General features: G+C 37.0%; 1 pseudogene; it reads right to left on the reverse strand.

Annotated features, from left to right (window-relative positions):
- LOC119408290 overlaps positions 1-12,261 on the reverse strand; it is a 38,179-nt pseudogene that overhangs the window by 15,006 nt on the left and 10,912 nt on the right.

Here is a 12,261-nt window from a genome sequence, read left to right on the forward strand (position 1 = left end):
ATATATATATATATATATATATATATATATATACTTTGTACTTTGTATATATGTACAGTGTACAAGGCTCAAAACTAAATAAAGATTTTTAAAAAAGAAGAGCAAGAACACTTTATTGTTGCTGATGGTGAAAATGTTGCAGTCTGAGATATCATGATGCCTGTTTGACTTTTCCAGAATCCCCCATCGGGATCAAAACTGTTCATGTGTGTTTTTTTGCTGAATGAGAAAGTGACAGGCAACAAAAGAAGCTGGATAACTTCTCACTTGTCAAAAATGAACAGTCAAACAATCCTTTATCCGTCACTAGAGTGTGTTATTTCTGATCTGGTTCTTTGTATAAAACCGAGCCCTTATATTTTTGTGTCAATTTGAGTGGGACCTTTATGAATATAAATATGTATCTTCGATAATAAAGATCTAACAAAGAGCCACTATGACTGCAAATTGTGTCCCCTCTTAAATATCTCACTTTCTTGTCATCTTTTTGTTAAATTAAGTTTAAAGCTCTACAATTCCAGGTTAAACCCTGAAACAAACATGTTTTTCTTGTCCTGCTTCATTATAAAGCGATAGATTTTAATACTGGAATACTTTTTAAAAAATCTCCTGGATACGTTTCTCTAAATAAACTTCTAATTAAAAATATTATCAACAGTTTGATCCAGGAAACATTTATTCTGCAAAAGACAACGCAGATCTAAATTGTGAGCGCGATAACTTCAGAACTTTTATTTATAACTTTGTAAATACAAATCACAAGGTGGACATATACTATTGTGCCATCAACAGTTTAGTTTAGGCCTTTGCATTTTAACAAGTCATTGCATTACCCAGTAATTAACACACTGAATGGACACATGGGGTCACTAATGACAAAATGCATATGTTCTCATACTTTCAGAGATCTCATGCCTCTTTCATTCAGAATGAGAAAATCCTGCTGGATTCTTTCAAACACATCCACCTGCAAACACTAACAAGTTTACGTTGCTTTCTTTACTTCATCGTCTTGTACAGCTCATTTACATATTACCATCCACAAAGACTTAAAACCTGCTTTTCAAACATTCATAGATAAAAAAAAAAAAAAAAAAAAAAAAAATCCTTTGTGGTGGTGGACCTGAGTAAACCTACCTTCTGCCACGCCCCATGGGTACTGGCGACCTCTGACTTTCTTGCCATTGACCTCGACAACAAAGTTGCTGCCAACCACGGCCAGAGGCATTTTTTGCTAAAAAACAATGACAAAACAAAACATAATTTAGTATTTTACCAAAATAAAATAAAATAAAAAAATCAAGACTTTGCTTTGGATTCAATGATTGGTTTGGACACTAATGTTAACTGACATTAATCTTTTTGTTCACATTAAAGGTTTGGTCTGTTTGCCTCTGTTCTTCTATTATAAATAGCAGTATTGCTACAAGTGTGGTCCCTGATGCTTTTAAACATCCAGTAGTAAATCCATTAATTAAAAATCTGGACTTGACCCTTTAGCTTGCTCAAATTTCAGACCAATCTCAAAACTTCCCTTTCTGTCTAAAATCCTGGAGAAAATAGTTTTTATTCAACTAAACAAGTTTTTGTAGGAGAATGGAAGTTTTGAGATCTTTCAGTTTGGTTTTAAACAAATACACAGCACTGAAACAGCTTTAGTTAGGGTTTGTAATGACATGCTGTAAATTACTCTGGTCAGTTTGTGATCCTTGTACTCCAAGACCTCAACACTACTTTTGATACTGTTGCCCACAGTATCCTTACATCGCAGTTAGAACACGGTTGGGATTACGGGTGCAGCATTAGAATGGTTAGGTTAGGACCATTAGTTACGGTTCCACTCGTACCTGAGTGACAGGAGCTTCTGTGTTAAGGTTGGTAATTGTGTCTCTGCTTCAGTGCTGCTTTTCTGTGAGGTCCCACAGGGCCTGATTCTTGGACACCTTTTGTTTTCACTATCTGCTCCCTTTGGAATCCATTCTGAAGAACCATGGTCTTTCATTTTATTGTTATGCTAATGATTGTCAGATTAATTGGCCCTTAAAACCATATAGTTCTTGCTCCATTCACTCTCTGTTAAAATATCTTGATGACATCAAGGCATGGATGGCTTCAAATTTTTTAAGTCTTAATGATCAGAAGATTTAAGTCATTGTGTTTAGCCCTAGCTCTATTGCTGTCTTTAATCCTATAATCCTGTACTCCTTTCAGCCATGTCTGTTACGAATCTCAGGATGGTTTTAAACATTGACGTTAAGTTTAATAAACAAATGAACTCTTCTGCAGAAAAGCTTCTTCCATTTAAGGCAGATAGCTACGCTTATGTCAGTATTGTCCAGATATGACCTCGAAAAAATAATCCATGCCTTCATTACAACCCGACTTGATTACTGTAATGTGCTTTATGTTAGGTGCCAGTCAGGTCTCCCTTTCATGTCTCCAGTTCCTCCAAAATGCTGCTGCTACTGACAGGAACTCATAATAGGTTTTATCATATTTCACCAGTTCTGTCCTCCCTTCACTGGCTCCATGTGCGTGTCGGAACTGATTTTAAAATTCTCCTGTTGATCTTTAAGTGCATTAATGGCCTTGCATCCTCATAAATGGCCTGCTTCAACCTTATGTTCCTTCTCGGGCACTGAGATCATATGACAAGCTGCTTTTGGTTGTACCAAAAACCAGGCTGAATCTCAGAGGAGATTGGGATTTTTCAGTCATGGGCCCTAAACTTTGGAAGAATCTGTCCCCCAACATTAGACAGGCCACTTCACTTCCTGTTTTTAAGTATCTCCTAAAACACACCTGTTTTCAATGACATTTAACACAGTCTGGTTTGGTTTACTATTTCATTGTTTTCTCATTTTTTTTTGTGTTTTTATGTTTGACGCTTTTTGATCTTATTATTAAGCACTTTGGTAACAGCTGCTGATTTAAATGTGCTTTATAAATAAATCTGACTTGACTTGACTGACTTGCTAGTAGCTACTCAAATGATTAGGTGGCATTTATATTATGATGGGAATAGTCCCATATGGTCAGAACATGTGTTGACCATGTACCATGTCCACGGGAGAAAATAACAAATAATAATTAAAAAAAATCTTAATAACAGACTATAATAACACATTTTATTTTGCAAGCTGCTGATTTTCTAGTCTTGAAAAAGTTTCTACTTTAACAAAAACAGGTTGAGAAAATTGTTCACTTCAATGTCAGAGCTGTTGTAAAATCTCATGGGTCACAACTCGTCAAAATTAACTGCCCAAAATTTGCAGGATGTGGTGTTTGTGTTTCCCGGTCTCTGTCTCCATCTTGTGTTGTGTTCATGTCTTGTGTCTGCCTGATTCCCAGTCTCAGTTCTGCTCCCTTGTGTCTCATTATCTTATTCCCTACACCTGTGAGCCCAAAGGTGTTGTGTGATAGTCCTTGTCAGTTGTCTATTTTTAAGTCCGTGTATTTGTCTTCGAAGCCTCGGCACAAAAGGACACATCACTAAGTTCACCAGCACCACCAGCCCTGTTGTGACACAGGAATTCCCATTGCTATTAACAGATTACCGTAATTTTTCGAATGAGCTTGTTGTCTTCATCATCCTCCTTGTCGGGGAATTCATAAATTTTTATTTTGTGCTCCTGTACCTCTTTCATTATCTGGAAGAGAGAAAGATAAGCATTAAAACTGTAATGTACACTAAAAGACATCTGCAATACAGTCTGCAGCTAAAACTTTAGTCTCAGTCTCAAAATAACATCTTAAAAGAGAGCTGCATTAAGATGTTTTTTGTTTAAAATTATTGTAATTAAATCAGTGCTGTGAATACTCAGCATGATCCTGAGAAAGCAAGATCAGTAAATAAATAAGAGCTAAAAGCATGTTTTGTCCTATTTGTCACAAGATAGCCAAAACTGTTAAAATTAGACGGCTGAAAATAAAAACAAAATAACGAAACATGTATTTTGAATGTTAAGGTGGTCTCTGTCATTATACTCATTCATTTGCTAATTAGTAATGTCTGATATTTCAAGCAGCAATTTTCAAGGTTACTAATCTTTCCCATTGTTCTTTGTTGGGTCAAAAAAAATGGCAACATATGTTTTAACTCTTTGGACCATGTGTTGAAACCAGGTGGTTTTCAAAGACCAGATCTGTGTTATCGAAAGACCATCAGCACCATCTAGCAGATAGATGGTGCTGATGGTAGATTCTAGCTGTAGATTAACAAACAGCCTGTTGACTACTCAGCTCTCATCAGAATGCTTTTCTGAAGAACAAACTAGGAAGCAAACATATTTAGCAGTGAAAAGCATTTATTACAATAAAACATTATGGGTTTCAGGAACTTGAACATTACAATTTTCTCCATCTTGACAGTAATCCGGGTTAAAATATATCATTCTGCAGCTAATCTCCCTGTCACAACAAATGTCTGGAAAGTCACATCCTTCAGCTGTTGCACACCGGCAGGATACAATTCTTTTGACAAACTGTTGTGAATCAGAATTCAATCTTTTAATTGTAACATACACACGCACACATACACACACACACACACACACACACACACACACGCACACACCTGTTTTTTGAACATCTGGCACTCCTCGGGGGTCAGAGTGTCAGCCTTCACAATAAGAGGGATGATATTGACTTTGTCATGGAGTCTCTTCATAAACTCGATATCCAGCAGCTTCAGGCTGCAGAGAGAGACGGACAATGAAGAATAAAACTCAAAAGGAAAGGATTTTTAATTTTTTTTTTTTTTTTTTTAACAAACATTTGAGAAACAGACAGAGCACCACTGAATTCACATTTTCTTTGATTTGGTGTGTGCTTGTAGTTCTCTGTGAGAGGAACACTTCGAAGTTAAGACAACACAGAACAAACAACTGAAACAAGTCCTTTTACAGTCACTGAACATCTCAAACAACTAAGAAACAAATACATTTTAGAAAATGCTCAAATAAAAACAGAGTAGAAAGTAAATAAAACTGTGATCAAATAAAATAGAGGAATATCTGTATTTATCTAGCAGTTTTTTGTGTAAATGTCCTTTTGGTCAGTTGTGGCAGCTTGATTGCTGTTAATGATGATTAATGGTTTTGGATGAGTGTGCTTTGTTTGCATGTGTTTAAAGTCTACTTCTGAGTTTCCAACAGGAGGTTGGCTTGAAACACAGCAGTGAAGGCTATCTCTATGAGATAGATCTGGTTGTCAGGCTGCAGACTGAAGTCCTCTGGATGGGGGACGAAACATTTCTTCACTTTAAAGAAACTGGTCCAGATGACACAATTGAACCTTTTTTTGTTGCAGCTTGAGTTTATTGGTAGGGATCTGGATGTGCATGAATTGTTCTGCATCTTGTGAACTTTGCTAGACTCTAGAGAAACAGTTTTATATGGGCAGGTTATAGGCATAATGAGAATAATAATATAAATAAATTCACTAACAAATTTTAGAAAATGCTCAAGTAAAAACAGAGTAATAAATTCTAACCTACAAAGCTCTCAACAACCTAGCTCCATCTCAGATTACAGATCTTATTGTTCCATATTTTCCTAACAGAGCACTTCGCTCTCAGACTGCAGGCTTACTTGTGGTTCCTAAAGTTTCCAAAAGTAGAACGGGAGGAAGATCTTTCAGTTATCAGGCTCCTCTCTTGTGAAACCAACTTCCAGTTTCTGTCCGTGGGGCTGACACATTGTCCGGTTTTAAGACTGAGCTGAAGACTTTCCTTTTGATAAATCCTATAGTTAGTTGGCTTGGTTTTCTGACCTATTCCTTATCCTATGCTGCTATAACCTTAGACTACTGGAGGACAAACTGACCTAATTTCATCAAATGAACAGTTACAAATGCGTAAGGGCCTGGTTCTGCTGGTGGACCTGCCATTGTGTATCCGTTCCTCCTTCCTGTTCCTCTCAAACCCAGTCGGTCGAAGCAGATGGCCGCTTGTCCTGAGTCTGGTTCTGGTGGAGGTTTCTTCCTCATGAGGAAGTTTTTCCTTTCCGCTGTTGCATTTGTGCTCGCTTAGGATGGGAGACAGCGACAAAGTGAAAACTCGAAGCAATCTGCTGGCTCCTTAGATAAATATTATTACCTGATTTTATGTATGTGAATATTTCTGTGCAGTGCCCTGAGACGAGTTCTGTTGTGAAATGGCTCTATATAAATAGACTGAATTGAACTGAACCAAACGGAATTTAAGAATTATATTTGTTATTATAGTTATTACTATTAACCAATTAACTATTACTATAACTATATTAACTAATCAACTATTACTATAGTTATTACTATTCATAATAGGAATAAATTCACAAGAGCAAAGGTTTGCAAAGAGGGTGCAGTTCAGTAGGTCACCAGCAGAGGGACACCACACTGTCCATTTACAACCAAGCCATGAAGGAGCAAACTGAACAGAACTGTCCAACACAGGGTCTTCACTACTGAATGTCATACAGGTGTTCTGTTCAGTTGCATTGCAAAAACAAAAATGCACTCTGTGTAGAAAGGCACGTATGTAAAAAAACAACAGTGTAAAAAATACACTAAACACAGCTGAGTCTTACGTGCATGTAAACAATACATGCTGCGTGTTAATATGACACATGAACATGGGTTAAACACATAAAGGGCCATTAAACCACTGTTCAGTGGTTTTGTGCAGAGGTCAGATGAGAATGGTTTGAAAGCAGCTCCAGATAAAACCAAAGTCAAACTGTCTGTGCTCAGAGCTGGATGAGACATGAGGATGAGAAATGAGGCTGACTATCCAAGAATCTCAGTTTTTTCAAACCCATAAATTTGCTTCTACAAGCAGGTGGTAATTTAAGAAATTAATAAAAATGGATTTCAATCAGAGAGAACTGAGCTTGCTGCTGGGATCTTCTCTGGAATTGTTGGGAATAAACCATTCTAGTTAAGCCTGGAAACATGAAGTTACTTCTAACGCTGGATTCATTACAGGTTTTGACATTTCACTGTTACATGTCAGTGACTTCTGAAGAGCGCAGCTTCCAACTGCCTTCAAGCAGCTTGTGGCACAGGATTTCAAAAAGGCCAGACTTCTCCTTGAAACTGCATTTTGGTCAATTCCTGTGTAGCGACAGTAAATCTCAATGATGGGTAAACCAGAAGAAACTGGTTACACATTGTCTTGTCAGTAAGAAGGAATGAAAAAAACAAAACTATTAAGATCATTTCTAAAGCTGCATAACCTAAATTTCAAATGTAAGAGCACAGACCATTTTTATGCTGAGCTCATGTGACAGAAAATATGTGTTAAGATCAAATCTGTATAATCTTGGTAGTATTTCCAACACTGTATGAGTTACTGTTTAAATGCCTCTGCCTTTATCTCTAATTAGTAGAATTAATGTCAGGATGGTGCCATGTTGTGGTTTGTTTTTAGTCCTGCTGTCACAGGTGCATGCACTTGTCCTGTTAATCTCTGTATTTAGGTCTGCGCCTTGGTCTTCCTCATTATCTGGGCTTTGTCTTAGGTGATGTCTCATCTACCCCTCGTGTTTCCTCAACTTGTTTCCAGGATCATCTGTTTGCTGCCATGTCAACTTTTGTTTTGTTTAATGAACAGTTTTTAATTAATTCTCTGAGTTCTGAGTCCTGCCTGTGTATGGGTTCAACCACCACAGCAGACGGAATAATTAATGCTATTAAAATTAGTATTCTGTCTAAAATACTATAATTATTTCAAAATATCCCTCTCCATCCACCTGAAAATTTCTTCCACAAAATAAACAAACTATTTGGTAGATTTATTTGGGAAAATTAAAAACCCAGAATTAAAACGGTCATTTCTATATTCACCTTACAACAAAGGATGTATAAAGTGTCCAAATATAAAGTTATACTATTGGGCTGTGCAACTAAGAACAATCAAATTCCACTTTGGGACAAGTTGAGGATGTGCAAAATTTTTTATATAAATGTAGTGAACTAGGCCTGAGGTCAAGTCCTGACCTTAGGGACAGAAACTGTCATTTCATTGATTTGAATCCAGAAATACAGGTTGATCCATCCTGAGACTTTCTTTCTTAAATTAATCAAGTGAAAGAACACTACTTTCGATTATCATTACTATTTTACAAATGTTTGATAATCAAATTGTGTTAGTTCAAACAATGTTTAAATGTTGAAGTGAACTACTCATTTTTAAATCAACTGTGAAACAGTAATAACGATCTTTAATCCTCATTCAAAGTGAAATCAAGTTGGAATATGTTACAGAGTAATGATTCAATTTCTTGATCGTCTGTTTGAAATGAGCAAGTGGTGTAAGTTGGTCAAAGTTCAAGTTTCGGTCAACTGCAAGTTACTGAAAAAGAAATGTCATGTTTAACTTTTACAGCAAGATACTAGAGAAGTGACTCCACGAAGTCTGAGTTCTTCATAACAATCTTCTGTCTGTTCTTAAACAATCTTAATCTTTTTCCTTGACTTTTCGTAACACCTTACATCACAAAACACACCTCTGTTTTGGTCAATCGACCAATCAGAAAGTTCTCAAATGAACCGGAAGTGAGCTTTTTTAAAAAGGTGAAACACTTCCTAGTTACAGTAGATGAAGAAGTAGATGAAGAAGTTCTGCAGGAGCTCGAGCAGTTCTGCAGTTCTGAAACTCAGCAGTTCCAGAGTCCAGAATGCTGGAATGCAGAATGCTGGAATGCAGCATGCTCAGGACATCTGCCACTAAGCTGGACGAGAGAAGTTCAGAGGAATTATGAAGTCTGTTCTGGATGATCTCACGACTCCGAACGGTTCCCTACTGTCCTTACGGAGACGCTGAAAAGTGGCTTGAAGTGGAACTTTACGCCGGAACTGACATATCTTCAGAAAGGTAAAAAGTCGATCTTCAACCAAAAGTGTACCGTTGGGTTAAGCTGGTCCAAAGGAGCGTGCTGTCCTGGTTAAAACAGACAAATTCCCTCACACATCTCTCTCAAGATAAACTTCATTTCCCATCTTTAAATTCTTCTATCCTGCTAGCAAATCATTCCAGATATTTTTAGAAATGTCTGAAGCAAAGTTTTTCAACCACCGCCGTGTGGTTAATGTCTGTGTGAAGCTGGAAGCAAGTTTTTCAACCATCGCCGTATGGTCTTCCTTGTAAAACTGATTACTAAGCTGTCGTTATTTTCAATTTTTGCCAATTAATGTAAATGTGTGATGTGTTAAACTTGATTCTGTTAATAAATGACCCACTGTCGTTGGTGAGTCAAAGATAATTAACGTCTCACGTCACATTTTATTAAATTCAGATGCACGTCATTATACAGTCCAGAAAAATGAAAGAATCCGTTTAACTTATGAATATATATCAGCATATGTTCATTCTACATAAATTTGGAGGTTGCAAGGTTGTTTGTGAATATGTAGAGAGGAAAATGTTTTGTATTTTTATTGTATCTAGATTTTTAAATTGTTCATATTTTAATGTATAGTTTATATTATATGAATTTGGAGGTTGTAAGGTTGATTATATGAATATGTAGGCAGGAATACATAGGTATTCTTACTGTAATGTGATTGATAAATTGTATGTATTTTAATACGTAGACATGCCCAACCAGAGACTGGAGTTGAGAATTAGCTATAGCTATATACTCTTTGTGCAACACGTCACAGACTTGTTCTATTCTATGTTTGTGTGCACTGTCTCTGTCAAATAAACCATCATCATAATACTAATAATAATAATAATAATAATACTAATACTAATAATAATAGGGAAATCACTACTTTAGTCCAGGGAAAGCAGATGCAGTGTTTAAGAATCGGGCGTCTGAAGGCTTAAAAATGATCCAAGACTTGTACCCAACCAAATCCATGAATATGAGGTCATTTGAAGAACCTTAACGCACATACAATGTGGATAACAATTTTTTTTTTTTAGATTTCTACAACTCATAAATTACATCAGGACTAGTCAAAATGGATGCATAACTAAACCATCAGAATCACAACTGGAAAAACTTATGGTAAAAATCAATTTAAGTAAAGGAGCAATATCACAACTTTACAATCTATTAATAACAAATTCTTCAGAAAATTGCTATATAATACAGACGTTACAGAGTGAAGAACTGGCAGTGGAGTTTCTTCCTGAGAAGTGGGCTACCATTTGCACTAAAATCTACACTCAGTCCATCAGTGCAAGATTTAGATTGCTGCAATATAAATGGACTATGATGACATTCATTACACCAGTTAGTCAAGTCAACTTTATTTATAGAGCACATTTAAAACAGAACCTGTTATCAAAGTGCTTAACACCAACAACAATCAATGAGTAAATTAAAGAGAAAAATATATAAACATATATATATACACAATACACTAATAATAATAACTGAAGAATTAATGAAAAGCATTTAAAACATAGGGTCACAGATTAAAAAACACTAGATCAATTTACACTGTGTGAAATGCCTGTGAGAACAGATGTGTTTTTAGCAGGGATTTGAAGTGAGGAATGGAGGTGGCCTGCCTGATGTTGGGGGGCAGGTTGTTCCAGAGTTTGGGGCCCATGACTGAAAAAGCCTGATCTCCTCTGAGCTTCAGTCTTGTTTTTGGAACAGCCAAAAGCAGCTGATCGGATGATCTCAGGGCCCGAGAGGGAATGTAAGGTTCCAGAAGCTCAGAGAGGTAAAGGGGTGTGAGGCCATTTAAGCATTTGAAGGTCAACAGAAGAATTTTAAAAACTATCCTCGTACGAACAGGGAGCCAATGAAGGGAGGACAGAACTGGAGTGATATGTTCAGACCTACGAGTTCCGGTTAAAAGCCGAGCAGCAGCATTCTGGACGAGCTGAAGACGTGAGATGGAGGCCTGGCTGATCCCAGCATACAGTGCGTTGCAATAGTCCAATCGGGTCGTGACAAAGGCGTGGACTAGTTTCTCAAGGTCGGGTCTGGACAACACTGGCCAGTTAAACTGAATAAATTTGATTCTAATTTTTTAGATCTGTGCACAAAATGTATGGAGGAGAAACAAATACTATTACATTGCCTATGGCAATGCTACAAAATTAGGGCTTTCTGGGAAGACGTTAGGACCAAAAATTATTTCTAAAAATTTTTTGATCGATCTGGTTCTATTTTTCTTAGGTTTATACCCATGGGTAACATATATAGCCAAAAGGACTGTATTTTGATAGATATGTGCCTTTTACATGCCAAAAAATTCTATTGCACTTTTTTGGAAAAATACAAATGGCCCATTACATTTTGGATCAGACAAATTATGGCAACTTTTCCTCTGGAGAGAATAACATACATAAAGAAACAGAAGCAAGAGTAGTGTGAGGAGGCTTGGGCTTCATTTTAATTGTTTGTTAAAGATGCAAAATAGAAAATGTGAACTTGTAAAAATGTGTATGTGTACCAATATATATACGCATAGGCATCGCAACCATTATATGTGAAGGGGACAAGTCCCGTCCCCCCCCCCACATAAAAAAAAACGTTCATTTGGACCCCCCCACTTTTACTATGAAACATTAGTTCAGTCGGCGCAGTTTCTTTCTTCGTGAACGAATCCATTCCACTTGATTAATAGGAGAATACTCAAGCTACTAAAATTCCACTCCAAGTTTTCCTTGTTACCTCCAACTCTAGACACAGCAACAGTGGTGTTTCTGTGCGTCTCCTCCTGCCTTAGCAGAAAAGGTGCAGAAGTGGAGGAGATGGAGACACCTCTGTGTTGATTGCTCGCCAGTTTAGCTAGCTTAGTGCGGGCAGTTGTTGACGGGGGTTGATCGTAAACATATATTCATGTTAGGAGGATATTTGAGAGGAGCGCTACGTCTGTAGCATGTTAGCAGTAACTGTGACTGTAAAACGCTGCAGGTGTAAGAGACGCTGTGTGCTCAGGTGCATTAAAGTTGAAATGTCTTTAAAACCCCACACCTTATTGTCCTCAAGCTTCGTGAGAAACATAATTTAGATGAGTAGTGTTGAACACAAGTAAAAAAAGTCTAGTGGTGATGTCTTTTATTTCTCTATAAACACAAACAGTGCAGACCTGAGGCTGTGTGTTAAAGTGTATTGAAGTTAAAATGTCTAAAACCCACAGATGAATTTACACAAACTTGGTGAGAAACATGCTTTAAATGTGTGAAAATAAAGTAAATATAGGTGAAATGTTGCTTTTTTTGTTCACTAGTTTAGAATTTTTTATGCGCGCACATGCGCGTGCACACATACACATCATTGTGTCCTCCCCACATTACGGATGCTTCTG

The sequence above is a fragment of the Nematolebias whitei genome, chromosome 4, assembly GCF_014905685.2.
Source record: "Nematolebias whitei isolate Nwh7 chromosome 4, NemWhi1, whole genome shotgun sequence".
NCBI classification, from domain to species: domain Eukaryota; kingdom Metazoa; phylum Chordata; class Actinopteri; order Cyprinodontiformes; family Rivulidae; genus Nematolebias; species Nematolebias whitei.